This window comes from Acinonyx jubatus, chromosome C1 (assembly GCF_027475565.1).
Source record: "Acinonyx jubatus isolate Ajub_Pintada_27869175 chromosome C1, VMU_Ajub_asm_v1.0, whole genome shotgun sequence".
In the NCBI taxonomy this organism is placed as follows: domain Eukaryota; kingdom Metazoa; phylum Chordata; class Mammalia; order Carnivora; family Felidae; genus Acinonyx; species Acinonyx jubatus.
In genome coordinates this window covers 205842230-205866852 of record NC_069381.1, presented here as the reverse complement: position 1 = coordinate 205866852, position 24623 = coordinate 205842230, and the positions used below count along the sequence as shown (strand labels likewise).

The 24623-nt window shown below is 40.9% G+C and overlaps 1 long non-coding RNA gene across 1 annotated transcript; it reads left to right on the top strand.

Annotated features, from left to right (window-relative positions):
* The first annotated feature begins 1946 nt into the window (after nucleotides 1-1946).
* On the top strand, nucleotides 1947-11877 carry LOC128314137 (uncharacterized). The gene is made up of 2 exons (XR_008295586.1): nucleotides 1947-2165; nucleotides 5319-11877. It is a non-coding gene; the product is annotated as an uncharacterized LOC128314137 (long non-coding RNA).
* Nucleotides 11878-24623: the final 12746 nt, after the last annotated feature.

Below are 24623 nucleotides of genomic sequence, written 5' to 3'. Positions count from 1 at the left end.
GTTTCCTGCCAATCTTCTGCCTTTAAAAATATAATTTTATTTGCATGTTTGGTACTTTAAGCGAATCATTGCCAATACGATGTTGGATTTCTGACATGGTTTCTGGGCAGTAGGGCAACATTTGACATCAAGTGTCAAATGGATTCTCAGTGTGCATGAATATCATAACATCTGAAAATCAACTAAAAAGTTATGGAACTTCGCAGTGTGGTCAGTAGCCTTAAAATAGTTGTGAATTGCTAGATTTTTCCCCTTTTATCCAAACTATTGCCTTTCTGTGAGCCAGCAAACATTGCCTTTCTGTGAGCAAGCAAATATTGCCTTTCTGATCCTTGGCAGAAGAGTTGATGAAAATAATATTGGAAAGTGCTAAGAATTCTCGAAATGTGCCCATGCTTTAATTGCTATTTGACCCCATTCCTCTTCCCACCAGACAGAGCGCAGCGCAAATGATATGATGGATGTCAAATGCAGATTCATAATTCACCACAGTTAGGAACACTTATAATGGTGCATTATCAAACTCAGTGAAAATGCCCAAGCAGATCAACATCTCATTCAATAGAGTCAGCGCAGATATAATGGAGTGTTTTCTTCAGTATATTCAGTGAAGCAGAGTAAGGGCCAGACTCCAATTATTTCTTATGGTCTGGGGATGGGGTATGTTCACAAATGCAAATGGAGACATGAATCAAATTTGCGTCCTCTCGTATAGATATACAGGCACATACACACGCAGAGGAAGGGAGGGAGAGTGTATGTGTATGTGTTTGAGAGAGAGCGAGGTGATTCTAAAGAAAAAAAATCTATATGTATTAAAAATGGTTTAAGTTTCCTCAAATGTTACACAAGGAAGAGAGTATCATTGAAAAAACAAAATCATCTTCGCAAGGGTTTTGATCATGTATTTTAATGAACGAGTTTCCTGTCATTAATGCTTTAATTAGAATAGTAAGCAAAAATGTAACAAAGCGGAATCATTTCTTTAAGCTAACAGCGAAACTTTGCTTGTATCTACTTACAGTGGAGACTGGCAGTAGACATTTTAGACATTTTTAAAAACAGTTCATTGAAAGTTTTCCATGAAGAAATGATTTTCCCCCCTGTGTCTAAATTCACTGCCAAAATATTTGGGACTGGACACCTGGGGCACTTGCTTCCTTCCTGGGCACCCGTCCCCTTCTCATTTCACATACTGTTGATCCAATCAGTTTCATCTGTTACAGTCAGAACCCACATACAGCCAAATTCAAAGAGAATCAGTGTCCACAGTTTCACATCCTGTTTCATTGACCCCACTGGGTGGTGCCCCTCGAAAACTCCAAACTTTCAAGGAGCTGAGGCATTCCGGATTTCCCTCTGCCCCCTCTCACTAAGCCTCAGGTAGGATCCAGCCACTGAGAGCTCATTGTGAATTTTATCTTACTGGTACTTTTACCCGTGTCTTTGCATTTTATCCAGGGTCTGACTGGGGCATGATGACTGCTTCCCATTATAGGATTTCCAGGCATCAGTGTACAGATGAGAAAACAACGGGCCCTTCCTGGCCCTCAGAAGTCATCCTACACGGGCCTGTATTGACTCCCATTGACTCCCATTCTGTGGGCACCCAGGACCACCAAAAATGTGTGTGTGTGTATATATATATGTATATATATATATACACACACACACATAGGTATACATACGTGTGTGTGTGTGTGTGTGTTCTTCTAAGCATTTCCTGCAAAGACCCTCCCCGTCGATTCTGTCTATTCCCATTATTCAAACTTAGCTGTGTTCTATGTGGCCAAACCATTAGATCCATTGTGGACCAAATTCCAGGGTCTTTTCTCCTGTTTTTCAAAACTGTGTGCACACAATTTTTATGGGCTTCACCTCTGTTACGATTGGGCACACGATTCTGCTGAAGCCACAGCTATTTTGCAAGTCAGCGAGGACTTCTCCAGCCCTGGGTTGGAGTTACATTGGTAACTTTGCTCTAAATTCCCTCTTAAATGGAAAAAAAAACATGGACGGAAGGCAGAGGAGCATAAATCTTGCAAGTTGCTTTTCCCGAGAAACGCCAGAACGAGCCCTAAATGAAGACACCGTGCGCTGCTGGCGGCCGTATTCTTCTCATTTCGATTTCGACAAGTGGTTCCAGCCAGAGAAGCATTTAGAAGGTAAAAGGCGATCCACCAGTTGTCGCCCAGTTGTGATTTCGGTTTGGGGTTCGTTTCTTCAAACGGCCAAGCTGGGTGTTGTTCTGTGATTGAGTGCCTTTGTCCTGACAGAGGTTTTCATTTTGTACCTTTCACCATTGTTTTTGGCCGCAGATCAAGCCTCACATCTTCTGGTCATAGAATTCCTTTCTGCAGGCTCAGGCCGCCGTGTAACCTGAGCCGCCTCCGTTTCCCAGCAGACAGCACATTAAAGGGAGGTCTGCCGGCCAGCTGCAGAGACAGGTGTCGCCCTTTAATTTATACCCGCCCCCATTTATTTGTCCTAAGCATTCCTCTCCCAGGGTTGTTCACCAAGGCTGAAGGAATGGGGCAGATTTTACAGGCGCGGGAGTGTGGGATTAAAATGCTCCACCTGCTTGGTAGCTTAGCTCGGTGAACAAGGCTTCCAGATGTAGCGCGATTTTGCCGTTGCTTTGTTGGACCCTCATCAATGAGCAAGAGGGGACACCGGGCCGCTCAGCGGTCCCCCGCACAATGTGTTGACCGACTCAGATTGCATCGCCACTCTTTGGAGAAGGCTGACTCACGCTGCTTTCTGAGAAACTGGAGAAGTAAAGAAAATGCTCCGATTATTGCATATTGCAATAATCCATATTGCAGAGCCATGAAAACCTGAACTGGTTGAGTCCTATCAAATTTAATGTTGGTAGGACAAATCCAGATCCATTTTTATAGCGCTATTTTATAAATGGAAAAGGTCAAATATCATAGGGTTTACTAGAGACTCTGCTGTTACTTCAAATATGTCTTTGGACAGCGTCGTGATTTTCATTGGAGAATGAGCCCATAGGCTGAGTGAGGTGTAGACATGTGGCCTGTCTAGCATGCATCGCCATGATCCATTATTACATTTCCTAGTATTGGCAACAAGGCTTCAGGGATTCGTTTCTCCCCTTGATCTGATATTTAGCTGTCAAAAAAAAAATTGTTCACATTTATTTATTTTTTGAGACAGAGAGTAAGCAGGGGAGGGGCAGAAAGAAATGAGGACACAGGATCTGAGGTGGGCTCCGGGCTGACAGCAGGAAGCCCCATGGGGGGGCTCAGGGCTGGAACTCTCCGAAGGTGAGATCATGACCTAAGCTGAAGTCTGACGTTCAACCAACTGAGGCACCCAGGCACCCCATCAAAATCCCTCTTTGAGTGGCCTCAGTTTATTTATTTTTCACAAGCCACACTGACGTTCAACCCTCTGGGTCTTCACCCAGGGGCTTGGGTCACTCTGATTATTTTCTCCTTTCTACGATTTGAGGTGGATGGGCATGCTTTCCATAATTAGGGTAAAGACTATGCCACACAAATTAGCATTCTCCATCATTAACAGAAGATATCACGTTTGCGGTTTAGGCAAAAATGTAAAAAGTAGATTTTATGCATCAGCGAAACCATGAGGCTAACAAGCTGACCATGAGTTATAATCATTCCTTCCTGAGCCTTGGAATTGTCTCTTTCAAGATGTTTGGATGGGACAATGGCCACATATGAGAGAGTAGCTTGTTCCTGTCTTCCAAAAATTCCTGGAAGCTGGTCCTTCAGGAGAGTGTCACGTTCGTCATTGAAACGCTGTCTGCATCCTTGGACTGTGCCTTGCTTTCTTCGCTCAGGAAATCAGATAACCCAGGATGGTAGCAAGGCTTTGGAAGTGGCCCCTCCATCACACCGTCACTTGTGGCCTTCTGAAAACACTATGTCTTTGCCGTGTTTGGAAACCCCACACCACCACAAAATGCCCTGCATGCCAATCACAAATGTTACAAAGCACACTCCGTGCATAGGGAGTTCTTGTATGACTTAGCGCCTTTGCTGGGGCATTTCTTCTGCCCCTGCTGCTTCCTGATGCCCTCTTTTCTGCCCTTTTACCTGGATAATTCCTACTTTTCTCGCAGCCCTAAATCAAGCCTCTTCTCCCTCAAGAAAAGCTTCCAGGTTTCCTGAATGCTGGTAGACACTTCCTTCTCTCTTGGCCTCTTTCCCACACCTCACTTCGTCATGCATTACATGACTTTTGCTCTGATCTTTGCTCGCTATGGATCCTCGTTGTATGTGTCTCACTAGACCATGTGTTCCTGGAGGATAAAGATGGTGTCTTATTTATTGACCTTTGGGAACATAGGTCTTTCTTCCCACTTCCCCCCCACACCTATCTCTCATGCGGCTGCCCGGCAGAGTCTCGGACACAAAGTAGGTGCTCAGCTCATATTGGTTAAATTTACGAGCAAAGAGGTGAGTGGGTAAGTCCATACTTATACTTGATCTTGAAAGGTTTGGAAGGACCAAGGCAGTCTCCAAAGCTGTGAAGGAGACAGTGAATGCGGGGCATTGAGGAGAGAGTCTCCTAACCCCAGCTGTGTGTTTTCTGGGACTTTCCATCAACTGATTAAAATGGACTAGTGTTACCCTTCACCCGTCATCTTTCTTTCCATCTTTGTATTGCTGCTGTGTTCAGGAACAGCACGTGATAAGTGAGACAATGTAGGAAATTCACAGTATGGCATCCTACCTCCTCCAAACACCTGCTGATCATGGTCCATTTTATCTAGTATTTCACATTTACGAGTGAAAGATTTACCATTGCTTCAAAATAAGATAAAGATGAATATATCGGTGCACCATAGATAAATATCAAAGAGCATGGTGTTCTCCTTCCTGTGCAGAAAAGTAGTTATTTTTGATCCCATGATGTTCTTGTGCTGATCTGTTTTATCTTTCTTCTCCCTCTGCTCATCTCATGGAGCTATAGGCAAACAACTTTGTGGCGACTTCCAAGAATACGACAATCATATAAAAAGGGGTGCTATGACATCCAGTTTTGTAGGGGAAGAAAGAGAGGCTCAGAGAGGTCAAGTCACTTACCCACAAGGCGCAGAGCCGGTTAGTGGCAAAGCCGGAATTCAAGCCCGTTCAGACTGGTTCTAGAATCTGTTACCAACTGCCATGATAATCTGTCTCTTGTTCAGAAGTGGACTCCACACTGTGTGGAGGACAAATTACAGGGAAGGAAATTGAGCAGCTAATTTAAAGGATCCCTTATAAATGTTCTATAAAAAAAAATCAAAAAGTAGAGAAGATTAATCATTGTACTTGTCGTTCTAGACCCTGGTAAATTTTTGGAATGCTCATGCAATTTGTACCTCCAACTAAATAACAATATTTCCTGAAGTAACTAATTCTGTAACTTGGAAAAAAATCTCTGACTCTACTTACCTCATGCAGAGGGCCATGACATATGGCTTAAATGCCCAAGAGTTTAAGTCACGCTACACGTAAGTGGTAAAACTACTCTTTTGTCATTTTACTCTTCCCTTCCTGCTTAGAAAAATTTTAATGTTTAAACCTCTCTATAAATTGTATTTTTTCCCCAGAAAGCAGAGGTCACAGAGATAAATGTCAGCTGTCAGAAGAGCTGCAAATGAAGGCCATGTTCTTTGATAATGGTTTCTGAGAAGAGAGACCATCAGAGTGAAATCTGGTAATCCCGTATTTCTGATTTCATGTCTACTGAGACGCTCAAACTTGAGTGCAGAGCTTGGTAAAGTACTGATTGCTGAAAGGTAGCTCTGTCTCTTGGGGGATCTGGAATGAGACCTAGTAGAAATTTTCATTCAAGTTGAATGGAAAACATAAAAGAGACTGTTCTATGGAACTCAGAAGTCTGGCAATGACGGATTTATTCCATGTGTGAAAGACTGGGATAAGTGTTCTTCCCATGGTTGCATTTTATTTTTAAATTTAGCTATTTCTGAAGAAGATGATCCTGAATTAATTTATGGGGAAATTATGCTCCTTCTTGCCTAAATCTATGGTGTGAAATGCACCCATTTCTGAAAGGATTCTTTTAATAATATTCCCTCATTTTATGAGATTCCATGGCACCATAGCATGACCAGACAAATTACCTTCTAGACATAGCCTAATTTCCCATCATCCTAATTCTTAAAGATTTTTCAGATTCTTTTTTCAGTAGGAGAAATTCTGTAAGATGATCAGATTCATTATCTTCCTGATGAACAAAGTTGTACCTGAACTGTCTTAAAAGTGCTTCTTTTCATTAAAAAAAAAAAGCTACAGCAAACGGAAGGCATCTATTATATAACTCCCTGGAGTGGATCCCTCTCCTGTTAACTCAAATTTTCAGGAAGCTTGAATTCCTCCAATTCCATTTTAATGCCTTTTTTTTAATTTTTTTTTTCTCATTCTGTTTCAATGGCAATGGAGAACAGCTGGTCACCATCCTCTGTGATAATAACCTTCATATAGTTGAAACTCGCATGGTTTTGGACATGGCACTCGCAAAAACATCCCCTTGCAAATGATGTAGCTTATTTGGTATTTCCCCCCTGTAAATAGCTCGACTCTTCCAGCGACTATCAAATTTTGGCTCTGTTCGGTATAATGCAAGCATTTTCTGCCTCGTCTATTCAGGAATGTCTTCCGAGGAGGTTTCCCAATAAAATTTATTGTGTTTAATTTATGACACACAATGTAAGAAGAATGGAATGCTTTTCTGTTAGGATTTGCATTGATAATGAAAGGTTACCATAGTGCCGGGCTGCTTTTACCAAATTTGCCAAATTCTGAAGGGAATGCCAATTAGAAGGCGGTAATGTTTCTCACTGCAACAGATTGAGACCAATACCTGGTGGTGAGGACCCGTCGCTGTTGGCTGGACCCTACTTCTAATTGGAGAGAAGGCAAATGCTAGATCAAACTGAGTGTTTACGAAGTGATATCAATCATTCCCAGGAATGGCCACACCCCGAGAAAGCTGAGGAAGTGATTCAATCTTTCTGAGGTCATCTTTTCTATTAGTTATCGGGGTAGCCAAAAGTCTGAAAACGCTCACATTTTGCTCTCTTTAGGAAAAAACAACATTGATTTTAGAGGCTTTTGTTATGGAGGCCAGGGGGATTTTCCCACTGCAGCAAAGAGGAAGCTGGGTTTGGACTGGGAAGCCAGACTTTTCTTGGCCTGAGTTACTCACTTGAATGGGATTCTGGTTTGCCCCCTCCTCACCTCTCCAGCCCCCAAGCAGCTAGAAGCCCCACCTCCTCCCTTGGACCATATGGGGAAGCTGGCTCAGTGGCTGTTATTCTACGGACTCTAAGTTCACACAGCTGTTCATTCCCTGCTTAATGTACCGGTAATTACAGCAAATGTGCTCTTCTCTTTTTCCAATCATGCAACTTTCTTCTAATGGAAAATGATTTGTTTTTAACAACTTCCATGCATTTTGTTCTTTAATAAGAAAGGGTGTCTCGTGGTACCGGGGGATTGAATTCTCTATAAAAAGCAAAAGTCTCTGTATCAGTTTCCAGCTCCATAGGAGAGCTCCGTGGGACTGCCAAAATTGGGAGGCGGGGGGAGACTTAAGTGGGTGTAACTAACTTGATATGAATAGGTCAGTTGGGAAACAAAGAAAGCTCATCGCCTTCTGCACGTGGAGGTGGTGAAAGAACATTTTTAAAAAATGGGAAACTGGGAAAAATCAAAAGTACAAATTGAGCTCTTGTTTCATGATCCAAATTCAATGTGCGCTCAAAGGGTTTTTAAAACAAATATCTGAAGAGCTGTTCACTTATCTTGGTTCTCTCTTTTGGAGCACGTAAATGTCTTGCTTTGATGGTTGGGTTGGGTGGAGACTCAAAGGCTAGCAAGGGATGGATCTTTCCCTTGAGCCACGCCAAGCTCTGGGGCACAGATCAAACGTGTGTGTTCACATTATCATTTCATTTGTGGATAAAATATATCACCCTTGGAATCTCTGCCCTTACAGCTCCCTAAATGGCACTGGGAATCATTTCAAGGGGATCATTTTTTAAAGCAAAACTTTTCCAACTCAGAATACTTTATTCCGGGGCTTTTATTAAAAAAAAAAAAATTAGTTAAGCAACAGTAGTAGCAAAGAAAACCAAATCAAATCACTGTGTGTGGATGGAAATGCTAGTTCTATACAACACATGAAGCTAATTTGATCTGAAGGATGATAGCCAAATGAATGTTTCCTTTACATGAGAATTCAGAATTCAAGGAAGTTGAAAGCATGATAGACTATGCTTGCAAATCAAATATGACTCATTTGACTTTTTAAGGATTCATAGAATTTAAGATTTAGCTGAAGTTATAAAAGAGGTATTCTGAGCCCCAAATCCTTCAGTGTTAAAATGTATCCATATCTCCTAGGGCATTAATTTTATTACGTGCATATTCCCTTTACACTAATAATGGAGAGTAGCAAGATGCTTGCCAGAAATCACCGGTCTTCTGCTCCGTCCCTCTTATCTAGCTCCCCCTCCAGAATTCTTGCATTTTTTCTCAGTAGTTCCTTCAGAAATTTGATGACACCAAAGTGAAGAAATTTAAAATACTCATGTTGGAAGTTGAAAGTAAGTGGCTTCTAAATTTACAATAAGAGCATTGGCAAGACAGTTGATTTCCTCAAGAAGCACCACAGTCAAGGCAGCAGTGATGAAGCACTTTTGTTCCTCTGAAGTCTTTAGTTAGAAGCTCCACATGTGGCAAACTCCAGCGAGGGGGTCTGTGTTTCCTCCCCATGAATGCAGTGCATGGGTCTGTTTGATTTCACCCTTTAGGAAATCATTGTTTCCGGCTTTATGGAAAGTGAAAATTCTACCAAATATAATTAAGCGAGTGTTGAGAATGAGACTCTCTGGAATTAGTAGCAAGACTCTAACCCAGGTGTCTATCTTACCTCAGATTCTATTTCTTCGGACGATTACATCTGTAGCTTTGAGATTTTATTTTCGAAGCTTTAAGTTATTTTGATATCCATTAGACCATCAAAACTATAAATAAGATCTGATGAATGTCAGAGTAAGAAGTCGTAGGATAAACAATTGTCCTCATCCTCCGTATTCGTTCAGCAAATACTGTTTTGTCTTTTCCAGCTTTATTGGGGAATAACTGACAAATTTGTATATATTTAAAATGTACAATGTGATGATTTGATAAACATTCTGAAGGATTACCACAATCAAGTTCATTAGCACATCCATCACCTCACACAGTTACCTTTTAGTATGTATATAATGAGAATGATTAATTAAGATCTGCTCTTTTTGCAAATTTTAAATACGCAATACAGTATTATTAACTATAGTCACCATGGTATAGATTGGATTCCCAGGACCTATCAGTTTTATAACTTAAACTGTTTCTTTTGACCAACACCTCCCCATTTCCTCCATCCCTAGTCCCTGGCGACAACCATTTTACTCTGTTTCTATGAGTTCAATTTTTTTATATTGCACATATAAATGATATCTTGCAGTATTTGTCCTTCTCTGTCTCGTTTATTTCACTTAACATAATACCCTCCAGTTGCATCCATGACTTGGCAAACAACAGGATTTCTTTCACTGTGTTTTAAAGGCGAATACCATTCCATTGTATTTATGTCACGTCTTCTTTATCCATTCATCTGTTGACAAATGCTTAGGTTAAATTGCCAAAATCAGCTATTGTGAATAATGTTGCAATACACATGGAAGTACATTTTTCAAGATAATGACTTTTCTTTTCCTTTGGGTACATACCCAGAAGTGGGATTGCTGGGTCATATGTTAGTTCTATTTTTAATTTCTTAAGGAAGCTCCATACTGTTTTACATAGTGGCTGCACCAGTTTGCATTCCCACCAACATTACACACAGGTTCCCTTTTCTCCACATCCTCGCCAGCATTTGTTATCTCTTTTTGGTAATAGACATCCTAATAGATGTGAAGTAATATCTCACTTTGGGTTTTATTTGCACTTCCCTGATGGTAAGTGATGTTGAGCACTTTTTCATGTAACTGTTGGCCATTTCTATGTCTTCTTTGGAAAAATGTCTATTCAGGTATTTTGCCCATTTTAAAACAGACTTATTTTGTTTTGTTTTGTTTTGTTTTAATTGATTTGCTATTGAGTTGGATAAGTTCCTCATGTATTTAGACATTAACCCCTCCCCAGGCATATTATTTGCAAATACCATTCCCATTCCATTGGCTGCCTTTTCGTTTTATTGATTGTCTTCTTTGCTTGGGGAACATCTCAGATGGTATCCCCTTTTTAGGGGCCAATAATTCAACAGTGAACAAAACAGACAAAAATCTGCCTCATGCAGGTTACAATTTAGCAAGAAGAAACAGACAAAATATATCATTAAAAAATAGGTTAAATAGCAATAAAAGCCAAGAAAAGAAAGTATTGTTAAAAAAAAAAAGACCAAAAGCGATGGATTACAATTTTACATGAGGTGGCAGAGAAGACCTCACTGATAGTGACTTATAGCATGTATTTGAAGAAAGTAGGTTACATACTCTATGGCTATCTGAGAGAGCTGTCCAGGCAAAGGGAATAGGCAATGCAAAGGTCCTGGGGAGGTATAGATCTAGAGTGTTCAAAGAGTAGCAAGGAGGCCAGGGTGCCTGGAGTGCACAATGGGGCAGATGTTAGGAAACAAGGTCAGAAAAGTAGGAGGGAGCCTGGTCATGCAAAGCCATAGTTTATTAAAGGACGCTAGTTCTTACTTTGAGATTTGGGAAGCCTTTGGAGACTTTTAAGCAGAAAAGGGACAGAATCCAACATACCTTTTAACAAGATCATTTGGGCTATTATGTTGAGAATTGATTCAAGGACAGCAAGGGGCAAAGCTGACCCCAGTCAAGGAGCTGTTATAATAAAGAGGCCAAGGTGGAAAAGCAGAACCGGTAGATATTAAGGGAGGTCCTACCGCACACCAGGCACTCTTGTAGACCTTGTGGATATAGCAGGGGAAAAACTGAGGCTCTGCTCCTATGGGGTTGGCATTCCTCTGAGAGGAACCAGACAATTAACAAATAAACCAATGTATATATAAAATATCAAGTGGTGATAAGTTCTATTGAAAGAAACCCAAAAGGAACGCTGGAACATGTTCCCCAGGAACAACCCAGCTTATGATGTCAAATACCTACAGATAAAAGAATGCCTGCAAAGAGGAGACGGGAAAAGCAAGTTGTGGTGTAATCAATCAGGGGATATTATGCAGCAATGAAAACGAATGGTTGTAACTATATGAAACATCGCAGGTGGATCTTAGCATTATAAATATCACTGAAAATAAGTTCATAGATATTAAAAACGTCACGGTGCATTTTTCATAAAGGCAAGCACATGTACAAGCTAAACATATACTTTTAAGGGGATACACGTAGATGTGTTAAATAATATAAAGTAACTTTTCAAAAATTGATACTATAAGATTTGGGATTGCAATTATCTTGGATAAGGGGAGGCTAGGAAATGCTTGGAGTGATCCCATAGGGTTCTGTGAGTGTTCAAGCTTTCATGTTGGATGTTGGACTCACGAGTTTATATTTGAAGGGAAAAAAAAAGAAGAAAGGAAAGAAAGAAAGGAGGGAGAAAGGAACGTAGGGAGAGAGGGAGGCACTCACAGGAGTTAAAACGGAGTGTATGTCATGAAGCAAATATTATGGTAGATCTGATTTTATGCCCCTGGGGTAAAGGGTTGGGGAGAGTTATCAGGTAGTTGTTTGTAGTTTGTTTACTTGTTTTTTGGTAGAGTTGCTAAGGAAGCCCTCTGTAAGGAAATGACATGTGAGCAGAGACGTGGATGGATTGAGGAAGAAGTAAAAAAAAAAAAAAAAAAAAAGGAGAGTGCTGTGGTTGGGGCAGACGAGAGAGCACCAGCAGCCGGTGAGTCAGGGAGGTAGCAGGAGAAAGTCTTCTTAGACATCATAGGCCATGAAAAACACTTTGACGTTTACTCCAAGGGAAACCGGAAAACCACTGGAAGCTTCTGAGTAGGAGTAATATTACCTGCTGTATATTTTAAAAGGATCATTCCTGGGGCACCTGGGTGGCTTAGTCAGTTGAGCGCCCAGCTCGTGATTTCTGCTTAGGTCATGATCTCAGGGTTCCTGAGATCAAGCCCCACATCAGGCTCTGTGCTAACAGAGCAGAATCTGCTTCGGATTCTCTCTCTCCCCCCTCTCTCTCTGTCCCTCCCCCATGCTCTCTCTCTCTCCCAAAATAAATAAGTAAACGTTAAAAAAAAATAAAAATGAAATGAAGGGTCATTCCTGGGGTGCCTGGGTGGCTCAGTTAAGCAGCCAACTCTTGATTTCAGCTCAGGTTGTGATCTCACACTCGTGAGTTTTGAGCCCCACGTTGGGCCGGGCTCTGCTCTGACAGTGCAGAGCCTGCTTGGGATTCTCTCCCTTTCTCTCTGCCCTTTCACCACTCTCCCCACCCCCTCTCAAAATGAATAAATCAACACTAAAACATAAAATAAAGATTAAAACCAAAAAAGGGATCATTCTCGTTGTGGTGTGGGAATGCATATATCAGCATTTTTTCAGCACATTTGACATTTGGGGCTGGAAAATTCTTTGTTGTGGAGGGCTTTCCTGTGTGTGGTAGGATGTTCAGCAGCATCCCTGGCCTCTTCTAGAGCTGTGGCACCCTCCACCCACTTGTAACCACCCAAAGCGTCTGCAGACATTGTCAAGCATCTCCTCGGGGCCGACTCACCCCTGGTGGAGAATTACTGAATGTAGAAAAATACAGAAGCAGAGAGAGGACAGGGAAGAATGTTGCTGTATCCACCAGAGACCACAGCTGTGACCAAGGTGGGGGTCTGGGTTCCCCCGCTTTTCTTTGGTTTTCACTCACTTTTTACTTTTTAATGGTGTTTATTTTTTTTTATTTTTGTTTTGCTTTCGTGGCGTATAACTTACAAGTAAAACTGTAAGACATTTAAGGTGTTTGTCATGCTGATTTGATGTATGTAGACATTGTGGAAGGAACCCTCCCATCTATTTACCTCCCATATTTACCTTTTGTGTGTGTGTGAGAATATTGAAGTTGTAATCTCTTTATAAGTTTCAATAATGGAATACAGCGTTGTCAACTCTAGTCAACATATTATGCATCAGATCCTCAGACCTTACTTGTCTTGTAACACGACCCCCTGTTCTCTAAACACACGTTTTCATAGTTTGGGTTTATATCCATGTGTCTGGAATTTCTACAGGTTGAGAGTATTCTCAAACCCCCAAAGATGGAATGTCAAAAATTCGTTCACGCCCGAAACAAATATTTTTCAGGTGCTATAGAAATAGTATATTTGACCATGAAATCATCCACATGGCTGTTCTTTAAGGACTGGCTCTTAACAATCCATTTTGACTCTTGTTTTTGTCCAGTCTGGTGACTCATTTTCTGACTCACGTTCAGGTGAGTGCTGAAGCTGTGATACAAGGACCTCTTTGGTCAATTGTTTGGTTTTGTTTTTTTTTTAATGTTTATGTATTTATCTTGAAAGAGAGAGAAAGCATGAGTGGGTGGGGTGAGAGAGGGAGAGAGAGAGAATCCTGAGCAGGCTCCAGGCTGAGCACAGAGCCCGATGCAGGGCTTGATCTCACGACTATGAGGGCTGAAATCAAGAGTCAGACACTTAACTAACTGTGCCACCCAGGCACCCCATAGCTTTGGTCAATCTTCAAGTCATCCTACTGGCAACATTTTTTAACACAGAGCACCATTTGAAGAAAATGTCACAGGCCCACTACTCATCCAAGAAATGGTTACTTCTGAGGGCAAGTTGCTTTTGGAGGGTCCAAGAAGCCCTGACTGAGATCATTCGAGGATCAGCCTTGTACTCCAAACATGGGAGGGCAGGCGAGTCAGATGAGAATTGTATTTTGTGCAGGACGCTGAGCAAAAAGACAGGACCCCCGACATCAGTAGTGCAGGGATTAAGGACTATTGGAGAGCTGCAATACCAGAGCCAGAGAACAGAGTTGACAGCAGGAACTTTGTGCACGTTCCCCTGAGGACTCCATTCTGTTCTCACAACGGCCAGGCATCTGAGAGGTAGGAACGTACACACGAGGACACCCAGAGGCCTGTGGTCTGAGAGTCAGCCGCGCAAGCTTCTGAGTAAACGTTTTTCAGGATTCCAGAGTGGTGCTGGGGAATGGTTTTACAGGAGAGACAAATCAGCCACGTGCAGAAAATGCAACGCCACGGACACAAATCCAACTTGCTTCTCTGACAGGGAGAAGGCAATGAAATCCTTCAGGCCACCGGGTGAGCAGCCCCTGCTGCTGGGGGTCCTAGCTCGGGCTCATCACTGCTGGTTCATCAGATGACATTCTCTGCCAGGCCCGATATGTTAAGGCGGCCCTGGCTTGGGGGCTTTCTCTGCGCACGAGAGAAAGAGCGTGGATGAGACTGTGTTTTCCTTTGCACAACTTGACTGTTCATCCCTCATGCCACACCCGAAATCAGAAGCCCACACCATGCTTGGCTTTCCCAAAATAATGACTCTAATATAACATCAAAAATAGCCGTGCCAACTCACCTTTGAGAAGTAGGTGGAGGGGCAGATGTCATAACGACCTAACACTGAGGAGTAATTAGACCAATATTAAATGTTATTGCCCCCAGCCAGCGTAGTTCTATGCGACTACTTGAACTGACTCGAACGCAGCTCATAATGTGAGCACAATACAATTTTACTGTGTTTCCCTATTTATTCAGCTGCTCACTTGTGTTAGAAAAATGTCAAGAGGTCCTTGAATTTGCTACTCACTCTTGGTGTTCTTGTTTGTTCGTTTTTTGGTCACTTTATATCACACAGTCTCCATTTAGAAAATGGAATGTCCTATACAAAATACTAATCAAATCTGTAGCTGGTTACCAAATGACAAATAGCAAAGCCTCTTTCTTCCCAGCTTGGGCCTGGTTATGGCTGGAAATCCACAAAAAGAAAAGGCCAGTGTAGGTAGGGCTTGGGATGCATCAGGCTTCCTCTCTATTTTTCATAGCGTATCCTTCCTCTTCCTCCAACAGCTCATCAGCCAGCATGGGTCCCCCAGGTCACAGCAGCAGGCAAAACAGAGGAAAAGTCTTGAGCGAGGCTTCTCCTTAGCATGCTTCGAGTTTTCTGGGTTTAACAGATGATTAAGGCTGACTTTTCTCCCTCGAGTCTTGCAAGGGGTGTGCAGAAGAAGCCACTCCCCCAGTCCCCTTGACCTGGGCAGATGCTCCTCTAATTATGATGGTAGATTTTAAAGCTTTGCGGCCCTTAGGAACATGACATTCATTTCTATCCCCCCCCCCCCCCCCCCGTAGGCATCTCGGCCATCTATTTGGCCTTGTTAGAAGGACTTGAGGGCTCCATCTTGGTTCTCTTTCCCATGTAGTGTACGTAAATGAGACACATGTGCACCCTAACCCCCTGAGCTCTGGAGTACAAGCAGCTCCACCCCAAGGCAGCTACCCCTATTCTCCTGCTTCCGGCTGCTGTACCTTCCTCAGTCATGAGTCAAGCTGAGCTCACATTTCACCCACATGCCATAGCTGTCTGAGTCATTATGTGGTCATCCCTCAACAGGCTTGGAACAAAGAGGTTATCACCAGCTTCTCTCCCACGATAGTTGTTGAGGTGTGTTCTTTTCCCATCCCCTCCATAAAAATGTCTATAGTCTTGAGGTCAATGAAGAGATGTAAGAATCATGCCTTAGCTCCTTACCTATTTCCTTTGTAAAATCGTTTTTATGGCCAACTCTTTCATACATATTTTGTTATCTGGTGTTATCAATTTTCTTAGAACCTCATTCAGGTTCAGTCAGAAAGAGCCCCCATTTTAACCTGTTGAATTGGTAAAAGAAATTGTGCGTAAGTAAAATTATAAAGAAAAGAAAGTTGAGTTTCTATGTTCTCCCATCCTTGGCCTTCCCGTGTGCTCATTGGCCATCCACCTTCATTTTGATTGGTTCTTTTCACCAGAAAATATAGAACTTATGGTGCCTAATATAAGACAATGCTACCACCATTACCACCATCACCTCAGGCAATAGCCTTTCTAAACCTTTATCTCCGTTAAAGTTCTTTATCACAAGACACTTAACCCTAAAAACTCAGCACTGCACAGGCCAAGAGATAGTTCTTGAGTGTCTCTCTTGTGCCAAGCACTGTGTAGGGTTCTAACTGCAGAGGTGACAACGCCAAGTCCCTGTACAAGAAGAGTGCAAGGTTTACTGCAGCTATTTTCATTAGGATATGAAGAAATGCATGGATTTGCCAATATGTTTTGATCAAATGAAAATTTATTTTTGCAAGAGCTGGGGATCCACATGCATATCATGATGTTGGTCAGAAAACCTGAGCCAATCAGTTGCATTCTTATACACTAACAATGAAGCAACAGAAAGACAAATAAAGAAACTGATCCCATTCACAATTGCACCAAGAAGCATAAAATACCTAGGAATAAATCTAACCAAAGATGTAAGAGATCTGTATGCTGAAAACTATAGAAAGCTTATGAAGGTAATAGAAGAAGATATAAAGAAATGGAAAGACATTCCCTGCTCATGGATTGGAAGAATAAATATTGTCAAAATGTCAATACTACCCAAAGCTATCTACACATTCAATGCAATCCCAATCAAAATTGCACCAGCATTCTTCTCGAAACTAGAACAAGCAATTCTAAAATTCATATGGAACCACAAAAAGCCCCGAATAGCCAAAGTAATTTTGAAAAAGAAGACCAAAGCAGGAGCCATCACAATCACAGACTTTAGCCTCTACTACAAAGCTGTCATCATCAAGACAACATGGTATTGGCACAAAAACAGACACATAGACCAATGGAATAGAATAGAAACCCCAGAACTAGACCCACAAATGTATGGCCAACTAATCTTTGACAAAGCAGGAAAGAACATCCAATGGAAAAAAGACAGTCTCTTTAACAAATGGTGCTGGGAGAACTGGACAGCAACATGCAGAAGGTTGAAACTAGACCACTTTCTCACACCATTCACAAAAACAAACTCAAAATGGATAAAGGACCTGAATGTGAGACAGGAAACCATCAAAACCCTAGAGGAGAAAGCAGGAAAAGACCTCTCTGACCTCAGTTGTAGCAATCTCTTACTTGACACATCCCCAAAGGCAAGGGAATTAAAAGCAAAAATGAATTACTGGGACCTTATGAAGATAAAAAGCTTCTGCACAGCAAGGGAAACAATCAACAAAACTAAAAGGCAACCAACGGAATGGGAAAAGATATTTGCAAGTGACATATCGGACAAAGGGCTAGTATCTAAAATCTATAAAGAGCTCACCAAACTCCACACCCGAAAAACAAATACCCCAGTGAAGAAATGGACAGAAAACATGAATAGACACTTCTCTAAAGAAGACATCCAGATGGCCAACAGGCACATGAAAAGATCCTCAACATCGCTCCTCATCAGGGAAATACAGATCAAAACCACACTCAGATATCACCTCACGCCAGTCAGAGTGGCCAAAATGAACAGATCAGGAGACTATAGATGCTGGAGAGGATGAGGAGAAACGGGAACCCTCTTGCACTGTTGGTGGGAATACAAATTGGTGCAGCCACTCTGGAAAACAGTGTGGAGGTTCCTCAGAAAATTAAAAACAGACCTACCCTATGACCCAGCAATAGCACTGCTAGGAATTTACCCAAGGGATACAGGAGTACTGATGCATAGGGACACTTGTACCCCAATGTTTATAGCAGCACTCTCAACAATAGCCAAATTGTGGAAAGAGCCTAAATGTCCATCAACTGATGAATGGATAAAGAAATCATGGTTTATACACACAATGGAGTACTACATGGCAATGAGAGAGAACAAAATATGGCCCTTTGTAGCAACGTGGATGGAACTGGAGAGTGTGATGCTAAGTGAAATGAGCCATACAGAGAAAGACAGATACCATATGGTTTCACTCTTATGTGGATCCTGAGAAACTTAACAGAAACTCATGGGGGAGGGGAAGGAAAAAAAAAAGGTTAGGGTGGAAGAGAGCCAAAGCATAAGAGACTCTTAAAAACTGAGAACAAACTGAGGGTTGATGGGGGGTGGGAGGGAGGGGAGGGTGGGTGATGGGTATTGAGGAGGGCACCTTTTAGGATGAGCACTGGGTGTTGTATGGAAACCAATTTGACAATAAATTTCATACATTGAAAAAAAAAAAAAGAAAACCTGAGCCAAAGGACTGAGGGAGAATATGCAGAAAGGAATATGGCAGAACATGCTCCTTTTGGTCACAAGAAAGCCAGTGTCACCGAAAAGATCCTTGTTTACTACAAATCATGAGAATTATTAACTCCTTTGTATTTGTATTTTCTTTCATAAGATAACATCAGGGACACAAACATTTCTACCTGAACTCCTATATGGTACTGAAAGAGTACTGAGTGACTAGGGTTGTAATGGAAAATATGTATAAATATATAATATCATATACAATATCATATATTAAATATAATTTATTGTCAGATTGGTTTCCATACAACACCCAGTGCTCATCCCAACAGGTGCCCTCCTCAATGCATAATGGAATATATTAACCATGACTCTCTTAAAGAACTGGTACTCACCTTTTAATCCCTTCAATATCATCTGAAATTCCAGTGGTAGTAACTCAGAAAATGTAACAACCACTGATTGATTCGTTATTAAAGAAAACACTATAAACTCCTTTGGATTGGTGTGCTAATTGTTGATTTTAAGGTTAATGGTTGACATTAGTTTTTCTTAACCTTCCAGGATACCATTTGCATTTTAGGCTTTAAAAAAACTAAAATGTCCTTAAACCTGAAGGACTTGGCTAGATAAACAGCTGAGGAATGATGGCAAAACCAGCTATGCAGATTGTTTGATAGAGTGATTACGAGCACTAGTCAATCCCCCCCACTTCAGAAACACACCTGAGCCTCACGTTGGTACTTGGGCACACTCACAGCAAAGTCTCAGTGCAATACGAAGACTGAGGTTATGTGAAGGACAGATTTTGTGCCATTCCTTTAAACAGGACCACATCTTAGCCGACACAGATCAGGACTGAGGACTTAAATATTTAACCATTCTTTTGTGAAAAGATATCACATTGAATTTGTAAGATAAAATTTCTTTTTAGCTGAGTCCATTTTCCATTTTGAGAAATTAGCTCATTATGTGTTGCTGAACTGGGGACAAGATGTCAAGACCTGGAAAAAACATTAATCAAGAATGACCCAAAATTGATAAAACTCCATCTCATCCGGTCCCTGGGATGTGGTCCCTCCCTAGAGAAAGTCCCAGGATGGACTCTCCGCTCCTCACACTGCTCTCCCACCACAAGCCGGTAAAACGTAGGCTGCCAAGAAAGGACGTGTCCTTCAATGACCCTCCTGAACCACACTGGAGCCGGTGGCAATGGTCCAAGTGCGCCTTATGTATTCTCATCAAAACATTCCCCACAATTTGAACCAAGTGGAGGAAGTTAACAAAAACACTACAACCAAAACGATGACTATACATAAGGCTCTGCACTGCCCAATCTGTTTGTTCATCATTGTCAATCCTCATAAACCAGCTGGTAGTAGAAGGCAGCAACCGGAAGCAGGGGCTGATTGGAAACGACTGTTCCCATTGCCCAATAATGCAGGATCAGAAAACAAACAACAACAGCCTGTCTTAATTTAAAATTCTGATATTGGGTTCCACATGGATTTTCAAAAATATTGCAATAAGGTGTTATTTATCTGGATGACTGAATTTTTTGAGGGCTCCTTACTTTTCGTCTGAAGTGGGTATATCATTCGCCTCATCTCAATTCTGGATTCCGGTTTGTTGCCATCTGAACACATCTCTATCTGTAGGGAAACGAAAATCAATACTAGCCTACGGAACCAAAGGGGACCCTCAATGGATATTTCATGATGGATCTGTAGAGGATGATGCTTTGTCTTGCTAACTACCAATACACATCTTGTAATGAATGAAAACTTTGGATCCTTCTCAGCAAGACTCAGTGATCAGAAAATGTGCAGAAGGAACTGAAAGCAAGAGGGCAAGATTGGCTGTAAAGACTTGAAAGTCAATTTAGATTTTATACCATTTATATACAATATGTATTAATATACTATACTATACTATAATATATACAAAATATAATATTCTATATTTTTAACAGACTTCTATGGCAAAATAGTTGTCAGAGATGAGTCAAGAGTGAAAGCAGTTTCCCTATCTCTGACCCTAATTTAGCTTTCCTTAGCTTCTGGCACCAAATAGCCTGTTAATTTTTTTCTATTGCATACAGGCCAGAATACCTAAGTTTTGCAGACAATGACTTTCCAAATTAAAAAATATGAAACTAAAAATCGGTGTAATAAATAGAACATTGGATTGGATGAAACACCTTCTCTGAATATTTGATATAGAATGGTGCTCAAAATGGAGATGTGTCGATCAAGAATTCAGAATCCAGGATATTACCTAGGAATATTTTTGAATAGGCATAGCTATTTGCTAGAAGGACAATATAGAAAGGTAAAGATGATATCAAAAAACTTGCATATGTTGTCATGATCATCTTTTGTAAATCTGTTATCTGTTTAGGAATTTAAACTTTTACTATAATTTTTTCCCATTTTAATAAATGTATTTTTAATATATTTATAATTGTCTCTTTAAATGCTTTTTTATTTTATTTTATTAAAATGCTTATTTTTGAGAGAGAGAGACAGAGAGTGAACACACACAAGTGGGGGAGGGGCAGAGAAAAAGAGGGAAACACAGATTCTGAGCAGTTAGCACAGGGTTCGGTGCCGGGTTCCAACTCACAAACTGTGAGATCATGGCCTGAGCCGAAGTTGGATGCTTAACCGACTGAGCCACCCAGGCGCCCCACTTTAAATGCTTCTTTAGTATATTTTTTAAAAATGTTTATTTATTATTGAGAGACAGAGACAGAGCATGAGCATGGGAGGCACAGAGAGAGAGGAGGAGGAGGAGACACAGACTCCGCGTGCTCCAGACTCTGAGCTGTCAGCACAGAGCCTGACGCGGGGCTGGAACTCACGAACCGTGAGATCATGACCCCAGCCGAAGTTGGACGCTCAACCAACTAAGCCACCCAGGCGCCCCTTAAATGCTTTTTTAAAGTTTTGAATGTAGCTGATAATTTTAATCGTGCTAAACAAACAAACAAAAAAAAACCCCACATAGGATAAAATTTAATCATCTTAACCATTTTAAGTGTGCAGTTCACATTATTACATAACCAGTCTCAAGAACTTTTTCATCTTGCACGACTGAAACTCTATACCCATTGAACAACAACTCTGCACTTTCCTCTTCCTCTAGCCCCTACCAACCACCATTCGAATTTTCGTTTCTTTGAAATTGAATACACTAGGTACTTCACATCATTGGAATCATACAATATTTACCTTTTTGTGACTGCCTTATTTCACTTAGCATTATGTACTCAAAGATTATCCATATTGTAGCATGTGTCATAATTACATTTCTTTTTATGGCTAAACAGTATTTCACTGTATATAAACACCACATTTTGTTTATCCATTCATCCACTGATGGACCGTGTGTTGCTACAACCTCTTGGCTATCGTGATTCGTCAATAGTGCTGCTACAAACACGCACATGCAAGTGTGTAAACATCTCTTCTAGATTCTGTGTTTAATTCTTTTGGATATATACCCAGAAGTGGGATTTAGGTCTTCTTCAATGAAATATCTATTCAAATAGAACCCAAAACTCAGACAGGAGCAGGGAAGATAGTCCAGAAAGAAATCTATTTGATCTAAGAATCAAAAACCGATGTCTTTGGTTGTTATAGGAAAGGGTGCCAGAAACAAATCAGAAGGTAGAGTTATAGAAATACGAGAAGAAAATAAACCCATGGATTATGTCAATTGATTTTTGTAGTTTGTTGTTGTTGTTGTCGTTTCTTGTTGTTATTTAAGTTACATGTGGTAGCAGATGGCAAGAGGCTGGTGGGCAGCCTGTCTTTCCTGGTCACCATTATAGCCTTGGACCTTGGCATAGTAGCCATAGTAGATGCTCAATAAGTGTCTGTTAAATGGAAGAAGGAAGAGAGGGAGGAAGAAAAGAATGAGAAGGAATGAGAGAGAAGAGGAAATGAGGGAAGAAGGCAAGAAGGAACAAACACAACTGAAAAGTGATTTCTCTGCTGAGAACACAGTTGAATGATCTACCTTGTTCAATAAAGCAGATCTGAAGATTTTCACAATGTTGGAGAATGACATTTCTTTTTATCATCTATAAGCAGCAGGGATGGAATGAACATTTGAAGAGCAGCTTGGGGATTAATCTTTAGAAAACTGAGATCACTTTAAAGCGGTTTCCATTCACATTTGTAAAAGGAGATTGATTGGAGTCACTCATTTATTCACATGGACATTGAGTTACAGAGAGCCCCTAATCCACTGTCTTTTAATTGAATATGCAGCTGTACTGAGAGATTCTCCATTGGCACTTCCAACATACCTCTTTTAAATTCAAATTGTGAAATATCTCTCTGTTGGAATAATCAGAACTAACATTTATTTAGTGTTGATCATCTGGTGAAGACACCTGTTCTAGTCTGTTTTCCTCTCTCTTGCTCACACACATTATGATATGTCATTTAATACTCACTAGAACCCAAGACACAACCTAGTTTTACAGAGGAAGAACAAAAGAATGAAAAGATTAAGGAACTTGCTTGGTAAACATAGAATTCAATGTCAGGCCAACTCACTCCAGAGGTTGTGTCTACCCCTTTCCATTTCACTTGCTGCTGATATTTTACGTATTTACGTGCATGTTTGTTTCTACTCCTAGAAGAGTGCTTTTTATTTATTTTTATTTTTTTTTAATTTTTTTAATGTTTATTTATTTTTGAGACAGAGAGAGAGGATGAACAGAGGAGGGGCAGAGAGAGAGGGAGACACAGAATCTGAAATGGGCTCCAGGCTCTGAGCTGTCAGCACAGAGCTCGACGCGGGGCTCGAACTCACAGACCGTGAGATCATGACCTGAGCCGAAGTCTGATGCAACCGACTGAGCCACCCAGGCGCCCCAGAAGAGTGGTTTTTAAATGTTAGCAAGTCTGGAGACATTTTTTGGTTGCCACGACTTGAGGATGCTACTATCAGTTAGTGGGTAGAAGTCAGAGATGTTGCCAAACATCTTAAAATGAACAGGAGAGTTCCTCACAACAAGGAATTATCTAGCCAAAAAATATAAAAAATTGCAAGGTTGGGAGACCCAACTCTAGAATATGGACACCAAAGGGCAAGAAGAATTACGCCTTCCTCAAATTTGTTGTCTCTGGAGCACAGTTGGATAAAAATAAATGTTTATGGATGGATAAAACAACTCACCAAAGTTCTGAAAGGGAAGGAGTTGCACTTAATAATTAATGAGGCACCTCTGAGTCTAACCAGTTAAGTGATAACGCCGTCCTAGAAACATAAACGTTCAGATATGTATATGTATGGCCAACACACTGCCTTTTTCTGTCTCTTAACTGCATAATTCCATAGTGTGAAATTTTTCTCTTGCACAGAAAAAATTCTGATATATATATATATATATATATATATATATCTGATATATTCTGATATATACATATATATATACATATATATATCTATGGTAGATCACAATGTATGTTTGGATATTTTTAGAAAAACAAGGTAAGCAACATATTGAACATGGTAGAGTTTTATAAATGTGACAAATAGATGGAAATGTGATAATCAGGTGCTTTAAGAATTTACCAGTTGCAAGGGAAATATAACACTTACAAAATTCTACAATGAAAGAATTTTGTTACTAACACATTTGGGCTAATAGCACTACATATCATAAGAAGGAGATAAAATCTTCCTCCGATAACTTAGGAAATGTGCTCTTGTAAAGTCTTTATGCTTATAAGACAATAGACACAACTATGAGTCCTTAGGGTACCCCGATCTGAAGGTCAGGTTTCTTGGTGTCTAACCGATCAACACAGAACCTTCACTAGCTCAGAGATAATAGCATCTTCTCTCTTCTTTGCTTTTACTGTCTACTGGGAAGGTGCCCTGCCTGCTCTCTCCGTGGGAATGCTAAAATAAAAGTGCTACACAAAAGGGTAATCACTTCAAACGGATATCACCTCTCTTTCACGGACTTTTGGAAAACAGGCCGCCAAGATACACTTGTGAACTAGCTCCCTGAGGGACAGAAGTCGAAGATGTTCAGACAATGCTAGTAAGGTACCACTTGATTTAACAGGAGCCGGGACGCTTGGAAGCCTTTAGTGCCCTGCCAGGATGCTTCCTGCAACTGTAGAGTCTCTTAGGTTCAGAGCCTCTTTCTTTTTTAAATCTAACGGCAGTATTTCCTCACAAATCTTCTAGCCTGTTCCGTCTTTATAGGATGGTGAATAGGATTTTCCCTGTTTTCCTGGCATCAGGACCTAGGCCTCAAATTTGGGGGCAAAGGGAGCCACAGGGAGTCAGAGATTCCCAAAACAGGAAACCCCCAACCTATTATAATCGG